The 21131-nt window shown below is 41.7% G+C and overlaps 1 protein-coding gene across 4 annotated transcripts in view; it reads left to right on the top strand.

Moving 5' to 3' along the window:
* Nucleotides 1–17227: 17227 nt before the first annotated feature.
* frmpd3 (FERM and PDZ domain containing 3) overlaps nucleotides 17228–21131 on the top strand; it is an 85260-nt gene continuing 81356 nt past the window's right edge. For 3 of the 4 annotated variants that reach the window (XM_029280064.2, XM_065958861.1, XM_065958860.1), the window contains exon 1: nucleotides 17228–17751. The gene's annotated coding sequence lies outside the window, so the exon portion shown is untranslated. The remainder of the gene's footprint in view (nucleotides 17752–21131) is intronic. The other variant, XM_065958863.1, reaches the window with a different exon arrangement.

Here is a 21131-nt window from a genome sequence, read left to right as displayed (position 1 = left end):
AACTCAAGGATGCTCACAGTAAAGCACACACAAAATGACCCCAAACATGCACTGACATATACACACACACACACACACACACACACACACACACACACACACACACACACACACACACACACACACACACACACACATTGAAGGGCAAAGTAATTCATTGCGAATGACATTGCTTTTTTAGCCAAGAACTCCATGGTGCCAACAATCCCTTTAAAATGCTCTCTTGGTGCAGAACAAACATTTTCACAGAGTTACAGCAGGGGTCTTTTGGCATTTTTGCAACTTTTTGCAATGCTTTAAAACGAATGAACATCTATATGCTAACTGTTTCTTTCAGTTGTCTTTTACAGATTAACTGATTTTATTTTGTTTCTGAACCAAATACATAGTGTAACCCACTTGGGATAACATTAGGGATGACCCGATACCGATACCAGTATTCGGCATCGGTCCGATGCCACCTTTAAGTACTCATACTCGTACTCGTAAAACTATGCGGATACAACAGCACCGATACCACTTTACGGCGGGTGTGCGCCTCTTTTCAGTTGAGCGGGTAGGCGGAGAGAAGCGAGATGTCAGCGGTGTGGAGATATTTCAGGGTAAACGATGACGACAAAAGAAGAGCAGACTGCAAACTGTGCACTCCCCAGCCTGACGTGCGTGGCTCACACGCTACAGCTAGCTGTTAACAAAGGACTTTTGGCTCAGAGGAGTGTAGCTGACACGTTGTCAGTCGGACGTAAAATTGTTGGAAATTTTAAGCATTCGGCATTAGCCTACTCCCGCCTGGAGAGACATTCAGCTGCAGCTCAACTAGCCCGTAAGAAGACTCCAACACGACGTGCAGACGTGCTGGAATAGCACGTACTACATGCTACAGTCTCTCACCGAGCAGAAGCGGGTGAGAGAACTGGGAATATTTGGCTCTGAATATGAACTCCCCGACAATCTTACAGTGAACCAGTGGACAGTTCTGGAAAAAACTTTCTCTTTTTTGGCTCCGTTTGAGGAGTTAACCTGAAAAGTGAGCTCATCCGATGCTTTAGCATCAGATGTAATTCCTGCCGTGACCGCGCTTCAGAGACTTTTGACCACAGAAACAGACGCGGATCAGGGCATTAAGTACTCGTAACGGTATTCTGTATCGGTGAGTACCCAAATCTAAGTACTTGTACTTGTACTTGGTTTGCAAAAAAGTGATATCAGTGCATCTCTAGATAACAGTGTATATTCAAACATGTAATGGACCAGTGTCTAGGTTCTCAGGAGGGGTTTGAAAATCATTTGACAGACACAATAAGAACTGGAGCCACAGTGTACTTTAAATGAAAGATATATATTGAAACAAAATGTCTCCTTTAAACCAGCACGAAATGCTTTTGAAATATTAAAGGTCCCATATTATGCTTTTTCTGGTTTTATATGCTCTTTAGTGTGTTTTCCAAGTGTCTTAGTGTCTTAGCTGCATGTAACGATAAAAATTTGTCAGTGCGGCGTCATTGTCAGTGTGAGATCACTGATCTAAGCCCATTGGCTCATTGTGGCAAGCCCAGCAGCTCATGTTTACCTGTTCTCCAGTGTTGCTGCTATTTCTAAATAAAAGAATCTTCAGCATCTTTTGGATCCGCTGTGACGTTTATGGAGGGCAGGGTTCATGTATGAAAATAATACATGGCTTAACAAATACATAAAATGCTGGTAATGAAAGTGAAAATAATAAAATACTTATTAAACTTGGTAACCGATTATATTTTAAAATGGGTAAATACTGTTAAAAAATCATGGATAACTATCAAGAACACCACATATACAGAAATATCTTTATGTATACTTTATTATGTAGCAAGATAAAAGAGCAAAGGCTACGTCTGGTGTTGTGAGTGTTTTCATGGCCACTTTCTCCAGGGTCGCCCTCTTTGGTGCCCACTATCCACGTCTGAGCAAAGTTCTCAGTCTGAAGTTGGTCCCTTCTTCCAGCTTCATGTGCTTCCTCCTCATTGTGAGACTGATTTCTTCAGCCTGGTAGGCATCCATCTCAGCTGTTTGCAGGCTGTTTCTCCTTTGCTGCTGGCGTTTACCCTACCTGGCAAAGCGTAATGTCTGTGTGGCCCAGATGTGGAGAGTTTTATATGCTCTTTAGTGTGTTTTCCAAGTGTCCTGTGCATGTTTAGGCACATCTATGTGCAAAAATTCAAAGTCCGCAGAAACACAGCTTCTCCTACGTCCTCCTGTTAGCTGTAGCATTAGCCGCATGTAACACTAGGTTCTAGACCCCCTCGATAAAAATGTGTCAGTCCGACATCATTGTCAGTGTGATATCACTGATCTAAGTCCATTGGCTCGTTGTGGCAAGCCCTGCAGCTCATGTTGCACGCCCGTTAACTTCTGTAGCACGCCCACGATATGCCGTAGCCTGCGATAGCACAGTAGTGCTAAGGTGCTAATGTTTATGCTACCCTCGGACGGAGCCAGTGGCTGCATTCCCAATACGGTAAAAGAGGTGGGATATTTCCGAGAACCGTGCTGAGCAACTGACCAATAACAACAGAGCGGATCGACAGACCAATCAGAGCAGACTTGGCCCACGTGGGGTCTAGCAGTGGGGGCTCAACAGAGCGTAGCTGACGGACTCAGAGCGTAGAGGGAGCAAGGAGGAGCAGTACATGAAAACAAACACTTTTTTTGGACTTTATTGTGAACGTACAAAAGTAGGTACATAGATTAAATATACGAACCCCAAAAATGGCATAATATGACCTCTTTAACTTAACCACTCATGTGTAATGACAAGGCTCAATTGTGGACAGTGAGCAAGTAAGGCCCCGTGTCTACCTAGCCTTTTTTCCAGGCAGAAAAGCGATGCACGTCTGTCAGGTCTCTTAGGAAAACAGTTTGTTGAAAACGGCCACTGTATGACCAAAAGCTTTTTACTGCATGCTTTATATTTAAAATCATTTTATACCCCAGCCAACACGGAGCAAAGACGATGTGAGTACAAAATACGCTCCGTAGGAGGCTAAAATACAGGATACATCTTGAAAAAAGCACCTGTGACGTGAACAGCGCCTTTCTGAAAAGTTGAAAGATTTTCAACGTGAGCGCTCGGTGCGTCCAGAGTGCTTGGAAGAAAGATGCTGGGCACTGTGCTTTTCATCAAGGCGTTTGCTATCTGCTGCGAACGCTCTCTTTGGAAACAACTGAAAAAGACGCTGGCGCTGAGAAAAGAATGCTAGGTGGACAAAGGGCCGAAACCAGCTGTCAACCAGCTAAAGCTCCAGGGGATAGTGAGATGGTTGCTATCAGGCAAGACCATTGATTGGGGACCAGGTCCACAAATCTAGTCCAAAGCCTCCGAAGAGAGAGAGCAGTTGGGGGACTCTCAAGTTACCAAAATGGAGGACAAGGTGTAGAATAAGACAATGACAACAGGGGATGTTGAAAAAACTGGGAAGCAGTGTCCAACAGGGCCATAACTTTGGCTGACATGTGGAAGATCCCACAAGTGAGGCTAAGCTTTTTAGAGGGTTAACATACAACACCCTTGCTAGTCCAACAAAGTAAACTATTGCTCAAGACTCCAGCCCACAGCACAATCGTGCTGCTTTAAATCAGGTTTGAGGAAGGGCTGATACAGATGGTGCCATGACTGGGTCCTAAATGAACTGGCTGTGGCACATAGCCTCAAAGTGAACAACACAGATGCAGTGAAGTGCAGATACACTTCACTAGGCAAGAAGACCTGTGGTCGACCTACTCAAGGATGCTAATCATGGCTGAAAATATTGTCCCAAGGGAGGAAGGCAGGCTACGAGGCAAAGATGGGAAGTATGTGAGCTGTCTTCGACATGCACAGAAGCAGGTTGAAAGGCATCCACACACTTTTTAAAAGTCAGCTACAGAGGGTTGATGTGAAAATCCATCCAATAATTCCTATAATAAGACACCACTTCTAAGCAGAAGGAGGCACTTTAGGAACTAGGTGAGGAGGTGGAGCACTGAGTATCTGGCCTTGGCACTAAGTGAGGCAAAAAGGGATCCTAGGGTCAGCTGCATGGCACGGTGGAGAGTTGACCCAAGCTCCATCATCTGGAGAATTTCAGACATCAAAAGGGAAAACATCCGCAAAGCAGACCCCCGACTGACAACCCTGCAGTTGTCATATGCAGCAATGCCCTTAAGATAGAATATACCTATGCTTACATTTAAGCTTTTAACATCCTTGATTTTTATCATACAAGAATGTTTTCATTTAATTATAACTTCACATTTCACCTTAAGAGAACAAAGACAAATCATGACATTTCTAAAGTTGTTTTAAGAGTTCAGCTCATTAAAAAACAGAACAAAAAATAACATCGCCCATAACTTCAAACAAGGGCTTTACATTAGGGGCATTCACTTTCAATTATGGAAAATCCCTACGGTTTCCCAGTCATTTCACATTAATTTCATTATTTCTACCCAGTGTTATGACAAGCTTCTACAAGACTTGTCACAGTCATTTATTCATAGATGACTAGATTTCTCTGGGCAGTTCGATTACCCTTGATTTATGTTGTTATAGTTAGAGCAACATCAGCCTGGGGGGGATTCTTCAAGACTACCAGCTAATTCAAGGATTAAAAGAGAGTAATAAAGGTCAAGTGACATCACTGCGTTGAGCTGAGAGAAACAAAGAGCAAAGCCCTGAGGTATAAAGTGATGGCCTCAGTAGCTGGCCTACACAGATGGCTCAAGTTATAGGGCTTAAGATCAACTGAGAGTGTTGGGGCTTTATAGACTGTGACAGGGCAGTGACTCTGCATATTGGTTTTGTACCCCAAACATTAGGCCTTTTTCAGAGTTGAATACCACAAAAAAAAAGAACATATGGATTTTAGTGGCTAGTTTTTATTAATTACAAACAAATGTTTCCCACACCACTACTTCCACCTGCTGCTTTCTGTGCTGATTATTTGGGAGTTTGCCCATGGCTCCTTCAAATAATGTCTAGTTACAGAATAGATGAAGATTGATAAGATCATTAGTTTTAATACCATGCAGAAAGCTAATGTTAGCTTTAAAAAAAATCTTGCCTGGAGAAAAATAAAGTCTAGTTTCTACTCAGGCTCTCGTCGACTTTAGTAGCATATGAAAGGTGAATGGAAGGTCCCAATCGGTCCTAATTGGTCAAATCAAAGAGATGATAAACACTACTATTATTAATATAACCAGGGGTTAAATCAATCTGGGGCTGTCAGCAGCTCAACACTTATCTCTGGAGATGTCTTGAGTCGTTACTCACGGAGATAGGTTTTTTAAAAATGTTTTATTTCAAGTTGCCCTTGCTTGCTCCATTCAGTCAGGTAGCTTTGTTTTAAATTGTGAAATCAATTTTACATTTGCTAAGTCTGGCATCAAAATAAACCCTGAAAAACATTCCCCTCCCCTCCCAACTCATCATCTTTATGTTGTCAAAAGAGCTCCGTGAGCATGATAACTCCTCTTTGTGCAGAGTAGAGGTGTGGATGGCTTTTATCCACAGAAGAGCACACTGCTGACAGCAGAGAAGCAGGACAACTTTTGAGGTGTATTTGTGCCGCAATATCATTAGTACTATATGGTTTGAGGGTAACACCTTGAGACCAAGCAGATAGTGGGAGCAAATGATGCAATCATTTTTTTTGTGAATCAGGCCCTTAATATAGCTCAACTAAGCTGCTCAGGGTTTTGTTTTTTTTATTAAACACATTTTTTTTTTTAAAAACCTCAACTTGTCTTGTGTTTGATTGGTATAATCTCTAAATAAAATTATAGTAAGGCATCTGCAATCAGTAAAATATTGCATTGAATCACTCTGGTGTTTTTTGCTTAAAGGATCTGCAATGTTCTTGCATGTTCTTATAATCATGGGTTAACTTATCTTGTTACCTGTTACATGTTTTCTTGAGATTCCACTTAATTATGGACTTGTTGTTGCCATCTAGGTATCAAAATGTTGATTACTGTAAAATCTCCTGGGAGGATCAGCTGTGATCTCTCCATCTAACTGTCTGCCATTTCCACTTTGATCTATCGACAGTGGGCCTCCACTATCATGAATACAGCTATTGCCTTTCATGATGGTAAAAGCAATTAGACTGAAGTTGTGACCTTGAAAAACCATTAATTTTTATCTTGAGATAACAAGATAATTAAGTCAGGGTCTTTAGATAAGATGAGTTAAAAAGCATGTGGAACAATGACTGCGCACAGGACTGCTGAGGTCACAGCTGGCTGAAAATGAAGCTTGACTGTCTGCTAACTGCTATTGTCATGACTAACTTCTTGAATGGCCATGAAACAGCCTTAATCATCCTTAAGATTCACAATATTTCATTAAAATCAACTCTAAAGGTAGCTAATGATTAATCAATGACTTGTCTTAAACACTTAATGGGATCATGTCATTTTAGGTGGCAACAGCTTTATAGTCTCTCAAACTCTTCTGCCTCACAGGCCTCTGCAGGTATTTTTTTAGATTTCTTAAGCTGATTCATCTTCTGACTGGAAGGTAAGCCAGCTTTTGAAGAGTGTGAATTCAGCTCGGCAAGAGTGCCAATTGTAATCAGTAATAACCAGACCTCCTGCTGTTCTAACAAAAGGGTGGGGGTGCAGGATTGGTTTGTGTTGGTTCAAAAAACAACTTCAAATTGATCCAGGACCAACACTCGCTGGGGCCCCAAGGTTTCCGTACTGACATGCCTGCTTTGTGTCCGTCTGTCTAATATGCTGCTCTTTGACCGATTGGAGGACCAAAAGCTATTTTTAGACTCAGTCCCATGGTACTGACAGCCAAGTCCTTGAGATGTCTGTATAAAAGCCTGAAGGAATATATTACTTGTATTGTTTGTTAATGTGGACACCATGGGTCGACTTTTTCAAAGGACAGTGCCCTAAGCCATATGCTTTTATCACTTTAGTGCAGCACAATTGGTTTAACCTAAGACACAACACACACACACACACACACACACACACACACACACACACACACACACACACACACACACACACACACACACACACACACACACATACAACACAACACTGTACAATTGTTTCCCCTGACCTGCTGGGATTTGGTGGATAACTGAAAAGCTGTGGACAAACCCCAGCAGGAAACACTATGCCTCAACACAACACACATTATTTCTGTTTCTTTGTAGTCTCCCTCTTTTTTACCCTCACCTACAACAGTGAAAGCCTGCACAGTGAGATCGCTGAGATTCATATAGTGAGGCAGGCAAACACATTTACAGCTCTCTAGGTTGTCCCTTCTTGTTATTGAAAGAACCGGTCCAAATAAGATTAGGGCAGCTCTATGGTGTGGCCGTGTGTTACTTGTTTTATCATATTTTAATTGTATTATTGTCACTGGGAATTCTTTCTGTGTACCAAATTCCCAATCACTGATTTACAGAATAATGAGCTCATTTGAATTGATCTGGACAGAAAGTCATTTGAATCAAACTCAATTGAACTTGATTTAATTGCCATCATTAAATTCGGCATTGATTTCAACACAGCTGTGGTGGAAAAACACAGAGACTAGCATGACAACCTGATGAAGCTGTAGTCTTTCCAGCAAGTATGGACCAGATTTCTCCATTTAATAGCATTAGAGACCTGGAATAAAAGCTCCAGTTTGTCACTTAATAATGTTAGTGCAACATTTCCATGGTAAGTAAAAGGAAAACAAATTGGGGTTTTGAACCGCAGAATTACATTACATATGAAAAGTATTAGCATGCTTTTATTTCGGTCCTCCTTTACGTCTAGGGTGGAATAATACGAAGACTGTGTTGTTTTTCATTTCTTTTTAGTCTGCATTTTTCCAGAGTTTGTGGCCACATAATCAAAACTGTCAATATGTCATTAGTCAGTACAGCTGGGTGTCATGTCGGTTCAGCCTGGGGTCAATGCGGATATTAACTGTCTGATTTCTCATTCTGTTTTCATTGCTCAACCACTCATGAAATCCAATACAAGCACTGAAGAGTGAGCACCCTGGTTGTGTAACACCTGCCCTCTGTAAATGGCGGGGAGGATGAGGAGGATTGACATGTGTGTATCTAAATCTGCAGTGCAAATATGACCAATGAAGGTGAAGATGGCGCCATTATCTTGCAGTGGGGCGCCTATGTGTGCATGTGTGCACAATAGTGCATATATGAGCTATACAGCGCTGTGAACCACAGGGATCAGAGGAGATCAAGGGGTTAATTGACTGCTAAGCCTCCATGCTGTTGCGATCAAACACTTCCAAGTTGCATGATCACAGTCAAAACCTTCTACATGCAAGCTGCTGCTAGATCCTCTCCAGCAAGGTCACAGCTGATACAACTTTGGATTTGTCTGGATTTCTAGTGAGAATCCTTGAGAACCTTTTGTGTGTGTGTCAAACTACTCAGATGTGTGTGATCTCTGAATCCCTGTGTTACTTATTTTCTGTTGTCATGGTGAAACTGTTAATGTCAGTTTAATCTGATCCAAAAGCTTCTGTTCATCTTTGCATGTTTGCTTTTGTATCATATAAGAACTACTTTGTATAAGGTATACCATCATTTTTACATTACAATCCTAACTTAAAGTGTGAATACATATGGAGGGAAAAGAAGATATGTGTTGGGTTGATACAAGGGGATACACAAGGGGAATATAAAGGCAAAACATTTGTCTTTGGGGGGAATGGAAATAGATGACACTGTGAGGACTTTTAAATTATGCGTAGCTTGCTAATTAGAGATTTAATGGGTACACACATGGCATCAGGCTCAATCTTTATGTCCTCTTACGAAGGTCATTTTATCAATATGCGACAAAAACAGCATTACTAAAAACTTTCTTATATCATTCTTACATTGATATGCAATATTGGATTTCAATGTTATTCTCTGATAGAAGTTAAATAACATGAACTCCTCATTGTAATTTATTGATCAAACAGACTCCATTTAAAACATTAAATAGCCTTGAGCTGGTTGAGCACTTTTCTAATCCTCTGACTACTCAAAGCGCTTTTACACCGCAGGTCACACCTACACATTCACACAATGATGGCCGAGGCTGCTCTGTAAAGTGACCATCAGAAGTAACTAGCCCCATTCATACACATTCATACGAGCCAACGAAGCAATGGGAGCAGCTTGGGGTTAAGTGTCTTGCTCAAGCACACATTGAACATGTGGATGCAGGAGCTGGGGATTGAACCCCAGAACAGTTGAGAGACGACCGACTCGACCAACTCATCCTCGGCTGTTCCCGGCGAATAGATATTCTGCATGGAGTGTTTACACTTTGAATTCTGTTTTAAATATAATAAAGACATTGTGGACTGTGCCATCTAATAAACTGATATAGGGAATGATTCACTTCTTGTATCTTCCTTTAAATTTTGGACTGATTTATCTCACAGCCCTCATACTACAATATAATTCTTTTGAAAATGGCTAAAAAATGTATTTTTGAACAGTCTGGCACTGTTTATTACACATAAATTAACAAACATTACCTCAGGTGGGATTACTCATCTCTAAATCCTCATTTGACTTTTCTCCATAATGTTTGCTTCTGGGAGAGATCCAGCTAAAAATCCACAAACACTCAAATGCACAAACTTGTATCCGTTTGATAAATGCCATCTGTACATGTGCAGGTGTGCATTCGTGAGACCTGATTATAGGCACAATCAACATCATAGAAGGAACCCCACTGTGCTCCATCTGTGAGCAAAAACTCAAGATAAATGGGCCTCTGAGATTATAGCTGTGTCAGTGTTTTTATTAGGATTCCTTGATATAAATGAAAAAAAAAACCATTACAGTAGCTCTAAACGTAGCATCATCACAGAGCTGAACAGACACAACCAAAATATCGCCCCATTGCAAAGTGGTCCATGACTAATCTGAAGGTGTGGGTTTAAATGTGACAATATGCATTCTATTACATGTGAATGCATGCCAGTTAAGGTGTAACATCAACATCATCATTCTGTTAGTACATATTCATGACAACTGATGAACAGATTAATTTGTGTTGACATTACTACTGTATGTCAAAATGCTCCTGACATAATTATTTTACAGTTTACTTTGATAATGCAACAAGCTGCTGAAGGAAATAGCATAAAGACTCTTAAGACAAGACTTTCACTTCCTGTGACCTCTAACTGACCCTTAGGGTGCGGTCACACTGGCCATCCGTACTGTGCCCAAGCACGCTTCAACACTAAAGTCCAGTTAATTTGGCCAGTGTGACCGCTTACACTTCCTTGGCTTTGTCACACTTCGGAGAGGTGTGCTTCGGCACGGTACACTTCATGCATGAGCACAAGCACGCGAGTACACACTGCTGACAGCCTTCATTATGGAGAAATCCAGAGTTTTGTGGATGTATCTGACTAAAATGACTCAATATAAGCCACAAAGTAGCTGTCATGTTCTTTGTGTTGATCGCCAATATTTTTTACATTTATTTATGGCTGTGTCTGATTAAAATGGCTTAAATTAAGCCGCAAAGTTTGTAAAGTAGCTGTCATGCTCTCTGTGTTGTTCTCCGATGTGCAGACGCGGACTCGACTACGCGTCCCTTTTTTTTCTCTCTCTCTCTCTCTCTGTCCGCCTGTTTGCAAACTGAGCACGCTTAACATAAAGCATGCATGTGCTGTATTACAACGTTATGTACAAGAGGAAATCATGCTGAAGCACAGTTAGTCCTGGCCAGTGTGACTGCGGGCCGTGCAGGCCAGCGTGGGAATGTCGCAGCGGGGGGCCAATCGTGCTTGAGTACGGCACAGTACGGATGGCCAGTGTGACTGCGCCCAAAGACCTTATGCCAATGTTACATAATCTTATTAGTGCTGACACATATTTAAAAAGAAAATCTAATTTAAAAACATTCTGATGATCTGAGTGCTCACCGTTGATTAAGTCCTGGTGTTAAAAACTTTGTTCGAACCAAGTCATATCTTAAAGAGGCTTTCAGATATGTGCTGATTTAGAGTCCAATAGCGCTGGGCCTTCAAATTAAATGTGTGACTTCAACCCAGGTGTCCTTTAATACCACCTTTAACCTTTAAGATCTACGTTTACATTGATCAATACACATACCACCAAATTAGCTTTCAACATATTCCAATTTCTTTGGTTACATGATTCTTGGAAACGTGCAGAAAAAAAATGTAAAAAATACAAAAAAGCTTGTCTGTGTAACCTGATGACATACAGAAGCAAGTAAGACGAGAGCAGAAGAATGTTCAGTTTGCTTTGAAACTGTCCAGTTTCTGCCAATTAGCTGAAATAGTTTTTATGTAGGAGCAAATTTAAAGATTAGATAGATAATAATGGCTTGTTCGATACATTTCCTGTACTCTATTGCAATTGTAGGACTGTTCTATTAAAACAATAAATACAAATTTGGAGTTGTGCTTTTGCGCTGTTTCAAAATTAATTTGGCACGTTTTAATTGAAAATAAAGGCACCTTCCCAAAACTTTTGGTAGCCTCGACATATCAAAAGATCACAAACCCTAGCTCTAACAAACCATATATCTGCTTTATTCCGCCTTTACGGAGACTTTACCTGGGAGAATGATAAGTGGAAATTTATCTCCAGTGGTAATGTATGGAAACAGCCTGTCTGTGAAATCGGCGTGAAGTAGTGTATGAGTGTATTAGTGTCAGGATCCTTTCCGGGTTTTTTGGAAGCTGTTGTCTCTCTCCACATTTCACACTGGTCAGATGTTCAGGTACAACAAGATGCAGACCTGCAACGATTGGATCTAGAATCACAGAAGTGAAGGAGACCATTTACATCTTGTCCCAGATGTTGAAGGTCAGGTTGCCGACTTGTTTGGCCACATCAATCAGAGCTCCTGTTAGCAGATATGGATCAGCCAGCAGGGTGCACTACTGGGCTCTATCCATTGCAACCCTGCAGTTGTTTAGGAATGAGACATCATCAGCTCTCAGGTCTTCCTCTGTGGCTTTGACTGTATCGGAAAGGGCTGCCTTTTCTCAGCTCAAAGCATTAGTTATCTCCTTTATAATCAGACTCTTCTTCTCCTCTTCCTGACTTGGCACTCATACCTTGACCTCCTTCTCCTCTCCAAAAAACAAAAAATCACAAACATCTTCTCTTACAAAGTGCACAGTCGTGTGTTTGTTTATCCTTCCATCAGCTCTTAAGACAGTCTTTCCAGAAGCTGTGGCTACATGACAGGAAAACAGGATTCTCAAAGATCTCACAGCAGACTGGACAGCAGAGATTTTGTTCCATCAAATAAGCCATTTTCTCTCTGTGTGAAGTTAAAAACACAGCTGTTAAAGGTACTGTCAGTTACAGCTCCACTCCCTCCTCCAACAATTCCACTGAAATGCACTTTGACTTTGACTCAAGTTAAAAAATTTAAAAAAAAACCTCATATTCAGCATGTAGGATGTCAGCTGGTGGAAGCAGTGCTCTTGTTCTCCAGTTTTCTCTCCTGTAGCTGCTCCTCACTCTGAGGAAGTTGACAGTTCAATTTTTTTAGCACAGTTTTAGTCTGCCTCTCTTTTCAGTGAGGAACGTTTAAATGACTGTTTCCTGCTTTGTCTCATGTTTTTCGGGCAAGGGTTTTGAACGTTCTGTATGAAGGAAAACCCTCTATGTGAAGAGAAAAAGATGCAAAATGCATGGGTCGCAATGCAACACGGGAACCTACAGGCTGTTGACAATTTAGCTTTTGAATAATCTCTATAAACAGACTTCTGCATACGAGTCAGCTAACAAGCCAGTCAGTGAGATCATTCTCAAAATATAGCCCAATTATCTTGTCTGAAGATGCTAAAGCCCGAAAAGGAATGCTAGTCCCTGGACATCCCTGGTCCATATTTGGAAAAACCAGAAGATAAGAAAAGTGTGTGGGATCCCAGCAGCCACATCATCGTCCTACAATAGAAGATGTATCCAAGATTGTGTTTCAACCAGTATTAAATCTGTATCTTCTATTTCTGCTATGCCACCACAGATTTCTGAATTTGTGTTATTGGCTGCATTCAGGGATTTATAATGTTATTTCTGGTTTAGGTGACACCAAGGTTAGTGCTTGGTCTGTGAGAATGATTTTGTTGTTTTGGGCTTCCATGCTTAAAAGGGTTGGCTACTTTTTCATGTTTAAATGTTTATGTCATTGCCCTACTTTGACAAAGGCCAAAGAAACAAAAAAGTATAGTTTTGCTGCTGGACATGTTACTTCACGTCTTCAAGTCTGCCCAGTTGGTATTGGCATCATTGTGGTGCTTCATGGCGATGGTCTTAAAGATAAATGTCTCAAATAGAGTGCCACTGATTTGGAAAAAAAAGGCTTTTGACTCTCTCAGTGTGGTGTGATAATGCCAGGGAGGCTTTGAAGAAACACTGTGAGAACATATGCAGGAAACCATCTGACTGGCCAGTCTGTATTACTGGCGTTACTTTACTGGAGCTCACAGGAGGCAGAAACTATCATGACAGAACTGTTTGTCATCTTTTCTTGTTGTACTTCTGACCACGGTTTACAGCATAAATTCACTAAACCACAACGCCAGTTATTATATGCAGTGCTGGGAATGAAGTAATCAAGCAGCAGCTTTTAATTGTTTGGCTAACACTGAATGTCTGTTTAAATAAAAATATTAAGTATGGATTCACAATCCCCCTGTTTAACTTCCAGCCATATCATCTCAATAAGCTTAAAGGCAGGGTCGGTCATTTTCGAAAGCTTGCATGATTTTGAAAGAAGCATTCCCTCAGTGCCCCGTCTGCACCCACGCCCCTCACTTACATGCACAAGCGCCATTGGTCCAAAAGCGGAGCTCAGCTCATGCTTTGAGTGTGAGCTCGTGCATGCATGGGGTAGAGAACGAGCAGGGAGACAGGGAGGCGTGATTGGTTCATCAAATTGGTACCTCCTGGCAGACATTGGTCAAAGTCAATGTTTACAACTGATACAGGATTTTTTTTGTTCTTTTTCAGAGTACATGAATTATTCATGTCTGTCAGGACTTAAAGACAATTTCAACCAAAAGTGTGTAGTAGTAAAGTGTATCTAGAGAAAATGACCAACCCTCCCTTTAAGCTTTGTTTAATCAAGGCCTCCTGTAGATGGATCCCGTGCCCCATGAAAAATATATTTGTAATATTCAGTGTTGAAAGTTGTCTATAATGTTTGAATTTCAAGTATGTGCTGTGTTTGCTGCAGGTGGGTCAAATTATTCCACAATTAAAGAACATCAGACAGTTGAGGTATAGGTTTGGATTATTAAAACAATATTGACAACTAACTTTATAAAATAAAATACAGATGACAAAGTATCTGCTGATGAGAAATCCTTGAAGCTTTATCAAAGGCTTTTGTCATCATCTGGCAGCAAAACTGAGATTTTTTTTTTTTTTGGATCATTGTTGCACTCCTGACATTTCCCAAAAATATTTTACTGGTCATCCTATAATCAAACTCCTGCAAGACATCAGGGTGAGTGATCTGTGCTGCAGCAGGTCATAGTCAAAAAAATTCACCACAAGCGAGTGGGCAGGAGTGATGGAGTTTATATCCTGTGTAAATACTCTTTTGTTGAAACTGTAAATACAATCAATCACACATAGCATTGATATGAAGGCAACAACTGTCATGACAGAGTCCGACTCTGTTGCTTAGTCTTCCATCTTGGATATAATGAATCATAACATGAATGTGACTTCTTTAGTTAAGTCATGCTCTGCTTTCAGGGACCCTCCCTCCCTTAAATTTGGCTTAGCAAAAAGTGAGAAATGACAAAACCTGGCATCTCAAAGGTGGTCAGGACAATACTTATTCGAAATGTAATAGTTTATTATTATTATTTATAAAATTAATAAAGCTACTAGTTAATACATGCAATAAAGGGACATTTTTGGAACTAGTCTGAAGTCAAAAACTGATTATCTACAGTTCACTGGATTTACTGATTACTAGCTCTTCCAGCTAGAACACAGTGTAGCAGTATAGTTTAAAAATGTTAAGATTTGTGACTGCTGGAGCAAATCAGTTTGAGGGCAGATGTGTGAATGTGGATGCAGGTACCAGTGCATTTGTAATCCAGGGTCTGCCAGGAGTGCAGAAGCAAGAGGGAATTACCATCTGTTAGTCCTCTGCCAACATCCAACGTGGCACTAACCATCTTGCTCATGCATAATTACCCCCACACACTTACGCTCCACGATGCTGATTCCTTTTCACGAGATCTTCTCAGTAGTTGCCTCGGCTCACTCATAAAGCCTGATTGAGCAGCAGATTACAGAGTTGGATTAACACAGCTGACTGCAGGGATCGCTTTAAAAGTGTAGAAAACTGTTTCCCCTGAAGTCTGAGGTCCGGGTTCAGTACAGCTACACTAAGCTTTGCTGTGGGATGACTTACAGTGGGCACATTGCCGATGCATATTAAACTGTTTTTAATCAGCTCCTTCCCATGCATGACTTACTTTTCATGTTTTAAATCATTTACATAATTTAAATTTGCTACAGCAGGTGCAAAACTCATTCTCTCTGATTGTGATTTTACAGTTATCTCAAGGAAAATCAGTCTTTCTGCATAGTGGGAGCTCTGTAGCACATTTATGATCTCAGACAGTCCAGTCACATACTCCTGCTACTGTAGCACTGCTGTCTGCAGGCCAGAACATCCTGCAAGGAGAGAGTCTTTCTCGAACATCCAGCTTGTCTGTCTGTCTAGACATTTTCCATATGCAAAGACGCAGGGAGATTTTCGATCGCCTTTTCTGTCAGCTTGACAAGTGTAGACACTGTTTTTCTGCTGTTTCTACATGAATGCTGGTTTCACACTAAATGGAGGGCTTTCTTAATTCAAAGTCAGACACAGAAAAGGGACAGAGGCATTCTGCTGAATACAAACAGCTACAGACCATGCATAGATATTGAATAGTCACAAATGAAAGGGTAAAAAAAGTGAAAACGATAAGGTTGTTTAATATGCTCCTCCTGTTCTTTGTGTACATCCCTGCTCTTTTTTTTTATCAGATGTGAAAATGTCTTAAGACCTGCATTTCTCTCTCTGTCTCTCTTACCCCTTCTCCTTTCATTTCTCTGTCAATTTCAGAAGCCTTTCCTCTTATCTCCAGATCTTCATTCTCTTCCATTTTATCCCTTTCTGCATCTTCCTTTAATACTTCAGGCAGTCAAAGCAGAACAGACAGCACGCTCGGAGAACAAAACAGAGCAGGCTGTCAGAGAAAGTGAGCCTCAACAATTCACCTCTTGTCGTCTCTCATTTCTTTCCATTCCCTACCTGTTTTTTTTTTGCTAATCTAATGGCCCACCTGCTTTTCTGGTTCCTTTTTGGAGCGTTTTTTAATGCACAGCCTTTTACATTTTCCTCTCCTCTCCCCCTCCTCTCCTCTCCTCTCCTCTCCTCTCCTCTCCTCTCCTCTCCTCTCCTCCTCCTCTCCTCTCCTCTCCTCTCCTCTCCTCTCCTCTCCTCTCCTCTCCTCTCCTCCTCCTCTCCTCTACACGCCTCTCCACGCCTCTCTCTAGAGAACCCTCTGTAGTGTCGAGGGGTGATATATCATTCCCCTGGGCTTTCAGGGAGTCAGGTAGACTGTTAAGGCTGTAGGTTCTCTGGGCGGTTGATATACTGATAGCCTGAGGAGATTTTTCTGCTGCTGTTTACATCCTCGCTTCTATTCTGTGTACTTTTGACTGTGTGTGAGCATGTGTGCACATTGCACGATAAGGTTCTCATATAGCTGTTAAAAACATGCTCATTAGCATACAAAGATTTTGCAATCATGTATTTTCATTCAGTAAACATGCAAGATATGCAAAGCATAAATATGTAACATTCATGCTCTGCTGTGTACATCTTTCATAGTGTCACACACACACACTCACACACACACACACACACACACACACTCACAGGCATGCTCAGGGGTATGGATGACTCATTAACTCAGCCACTTCCATGCATCCCTGATTAAATTGATACCGATAGATGGAGCAGGAGGGAAAACAACCTTTCCTGTACTCTCCCTGAAATTTCTCTCTCACATGCTGCCTCACACCTCCCTCTCTCTCTCTTTCTCTCTCTCTCTTTCTCTCTCTCTCTCTCTCTCGCTCTCTCTCTCTCTCTCTCTCTCTCTCTCTCTCTCTGCCTCAGCATCTCGCAGCCACTGGCAGCATTGACAGTGAGCAAAGAGACCCTGCTTTCACACACGGCACGGAGTGGAGCCAGCACTGACGCGCAATATCACCAAACCACACACACACACACACACACACACACACACACAGTCACACATGCACAGGGAAAAAACGGAGGACGGAGGCTCCAGCTGTAGCATGTCCACCAGCTGCAGTCAGACATGTAGGAGGAGGAGGAGGTGCTCTGCTCGCTGTTCCATGTCCGCTTCAGTCCTCTAAGCACCTCCCATCCCCCTTTGAAAGCTTGCTCCCTGGCTCTGCGGCTGCTGAGGGGCTAGATGGAATGACCCGGGCGAGCTGGAGACACAAGGAGATGTGCTAGACGGGGCTGCTGGCTGGAAGGACTCTCTGATCCTTGATCCCCCCTCCTCTCTTACCAGGCTGAGATATACAAGGCAGACCTCTGATCTGCCCCACAGATGCATGCCCATATAGGAGGGCATAGCCGTGTAGACCAGGGGTCTTCATCAATCACAGCCCCAGAGAGGAGGACCACCACAGAGTTACGCAGGTAAGAGGCTCCACAGCTGGGCTGGATTTCCATTTATATTGATCTGAGATGATGTGAAGGAATTAGTGTTTATGTGCCGTGTGATGTTCACATGATTTCTGTCATTCAAATCTCTTTTGTGTCATCTGTTGGTTTTAATATATTTGGTAAATGTTTCGCTTTGAGGGTCTTGATTGTGCTTGCCGGCTGTGCTGCATGGTCATTGATTAAAGGGGAGATGGGTCCAAGGATGAGCGCTGTGGCAGCATGATAATGGAATATGTCTCCTGGAGGACATAGTCCGATATCCATCAGACGTCTGGGGAATGTCAGAGTGGATAAAAAGGTACAATAGCCAGGAGGAGCAAGGCAAGAGCAAAGAGGTGCAGATAGAGAGACTGAAAGTAAATGGCAATTCATTTGATACATGTGAGAGCCATGTTCAGTGGGCTCCTGCTGTTTTTTGAGTATTCAGCATTGCGTTCCCTCTGTGCTTCATTTGTAATTCATACATTCATCCCACACTCAACATTTGGCTAGGTTTTCAATTAAAGTCAAGGGCTGTGTTTCAGGGTATAGCTGGGAGAGCTTGGGTGTACATCGTTTTAGGAGTTTGAAAAAAAAAAAAATGGTTTGTACTGTTTATGGAGAGCAGGAAAAGCCCATGGGTGTGAGGGTGGTGCTACCCCAAGCAAGGCAGGGTGGAAGTTGGGGTGGAAGCCCAGGGACAGAGAGGGAACTGTGATGTGATGCATCATTTGATTGAGAGCTGCACCAAGAGAAAACACATGTTGGAGTGAAAATGAAGACTAAAAATATAGAGGTTTAAATTTGCTTTTCAAGCTTTGAGACTTTTCTGCACCGTCCAATGTTTAAAGTGAAAAAGGTTGGTTGTCAAGCACAAGATTCTTACCCAACACTAATACTCTAAGGCCTCATACATGTCTCTAAAATGGTTATAGTTCTTTTCTTCTTCTGTTGATGTCAATGGCGGATGCAGCAGCAACAGCAGCAGCAGCCCTAAAGTGCATTTGAGAGATTGGCCCATGGTGGATGTGCTTATTCAGAGGTGCCCGTGGCTGAGAGAGATGAGCTGTCCAGTGTCGTTGCGTGGAGCATACATCACCAAACGCACGGCTTTGGACCCAGGAGGAATCAACAGAAGGAAAGTCATTACTGAGATGACCAGGCTACCTAGATCTGATCACGTGGACAGACAAGTTGTGGAGAAGCTGGGCAAGGCTGAGAATGGAGAGAATGAGACAGGTGGAACTCAGGGAGGCAGGCCGGGCAGTCAGACAAGGAGAGAGCACTCTCCTCAAAGCTATGATTAATTTCTAGAGGCGGTGCATTCAGCATTTGCCAGAAAATATCAATATTTTCCATTATCCAGCGTGTTTGAGAGTGGATGCTGGCTGGTTTAGAGGTTTGTTTTAAAAGCAATGCTGCCACATCTATGGTATGTGGATGCCACTCAGCCTGACAGTGGATTGGATGGTGCTTGATTGAGTAGACGCCTGTGCTTGCTTTTGTCTTTTTTTCCCCCAGAAATTTCATGTGTTGGTTGACTGTGGGAGGAATTTATTTGGCAGTAAATAGACCCACAGGCATCACTGGACAATAGGAAGTTTTCAGATAACTTTTGTGTAAGGACTGACTTTTAATTATGAACAATCTGTGTTTTCTAAATGCCTAAAATGTGATTAAAAGCAAAAGAAATGATGCCTGTAAACGTGCTGTACGTTGTGCTTTCACAAACAGCTGCTATTTTATCTCCTGTGTCAACTTCTGCTTAGTCATGAGAGACAGAGCCGAACAGCCCCAAGGTTGGAGAGTCAAATAATGCAAGTTATGGTGCAGCCTATAGTGCACAAATGGATAACACATAATTACACTATGGCCTGCTTAAACATTATGAATAAAAGAACCACCACAGAGAAATACCAGGCCTGTTCACGCTTCAATTCCTTTCCATAGAAGTTAGTTCGGATCCCATGCATGGGCTACAGTCCTCCAAGCAGACAGCCGACCCCATGGATCCTTCCCCACATGTCAAACACACACACTCTCTCTCTCCGATTTCCTGCTCTATCCACTGTCCTCTTAGATAAAGGCATAGAAGCCCAAAATATAATCTATTACAAATCCAAACAGCATCAAAGTATCAATGTCTGACTCACATGTAAGGAAGGGCTGGCTCATGCTACTAGCTCTGAAGAGGCGCATAAAAGCACTATCAAAACAGACTTGGCCCGCCATAAAACCTACAGACACTATTTACAGTGGGAGGCATTAAGATAAAGATCATTATTTCTATCTCACAAACACTTTATGCTGGTTGATGGCACTTTGATCATTTAGGTGCAAGAGATGTGAACACTCTCAGAGCTACCCATGAATTCACACTCACTCTTCTCCCCTGCTGGGGTTGATTTTAACTCTCAGCACTTCCTCATCAGTCTTTTTGAGGCTAAATGATTTTAGGGCTCTTAAAGCTCTGTAGGATCTAAAAATAAATTAAATCCACTGGATTTTATGAGTGAAGCTTTCTTTAGATTCCAAGTATTCATAATTAGCAGCAAACCTTACACAAAACACCAAATGATGTCTTTAACACCGTCGATCTTCCTTGATGTGACACGTTGAGCATTTTATAGCCAGTGCTTGTTTATGCCAGTAGTGTAGAATGACAGTACTTCCCTGATGACGTCTGCCAAGTATTTCAAAACATGTAGCTGAAGAGTCACGTCAGGATACACTCACTTACTCTGTCCATCTTAATCAAGTAACATGTCAATGAATCCAATGGTTAATTTTATGATTTTATTTGCCCCACAGACAATATTTGTCTGTGGAATTCACTTTTAGGTAACTTCATAATTGGCTTTGGTATCTCTTGGGTTTATCATGATACTGAAAAGAGAGATACTTGTAATGTTTCTATAGGGACAGGATAGTCATTGTGACCATGAAGATTTGTAAACCATCAGAGATTTGTGGGAATGTTGAAAAAGACTCCCTTTCTTTCTGGCTGAATAATATTCTAGAAGGAGGTACACTGCAGTGGAGAGGAGTATGACCTGATGTTGTACGATCACAGGAATATTTCATGAAAACAGGCCAACATAACTACATGCCAGATAAACGTTTCCTTCTGATGGGAACCATGTTGCTAAAAACGACAGACTAAAGACTACAGAGAGAAGCTCTTTCTGCCCCCCGTGACAACTAAAGGCTAAATCGAAACATAAACGTCCATTAATTTCCCATGGAAAAAGGCTGAATTATGAAAAATGGATTGAAAAGGCAGAATATACTGTCGCTATACATCTAGATATTTAAATAACTTGAATGATCGATACATAGATGGACGGATAGATGGATACATAATTGACAAACAC

Source organism: Labrus bergylta, chromosome 9, assembly GCF_963930695.1.
Source record: "Labrus bergylta chromosome 9, fLabBer1.1, whole genome shotgun sequence".
Classification (NCBI taxonomy): Eukaryota; Metazoa; Chordata; class Actinopteri; order Labriformes; family Labridae; genus Labrus; species Labrus bergylta.
The sequence above is the reverse complement of the archived record's forward strand: the minus strand, read 5'-3'. Positions and strand labels throughout refer to the sequence as shown.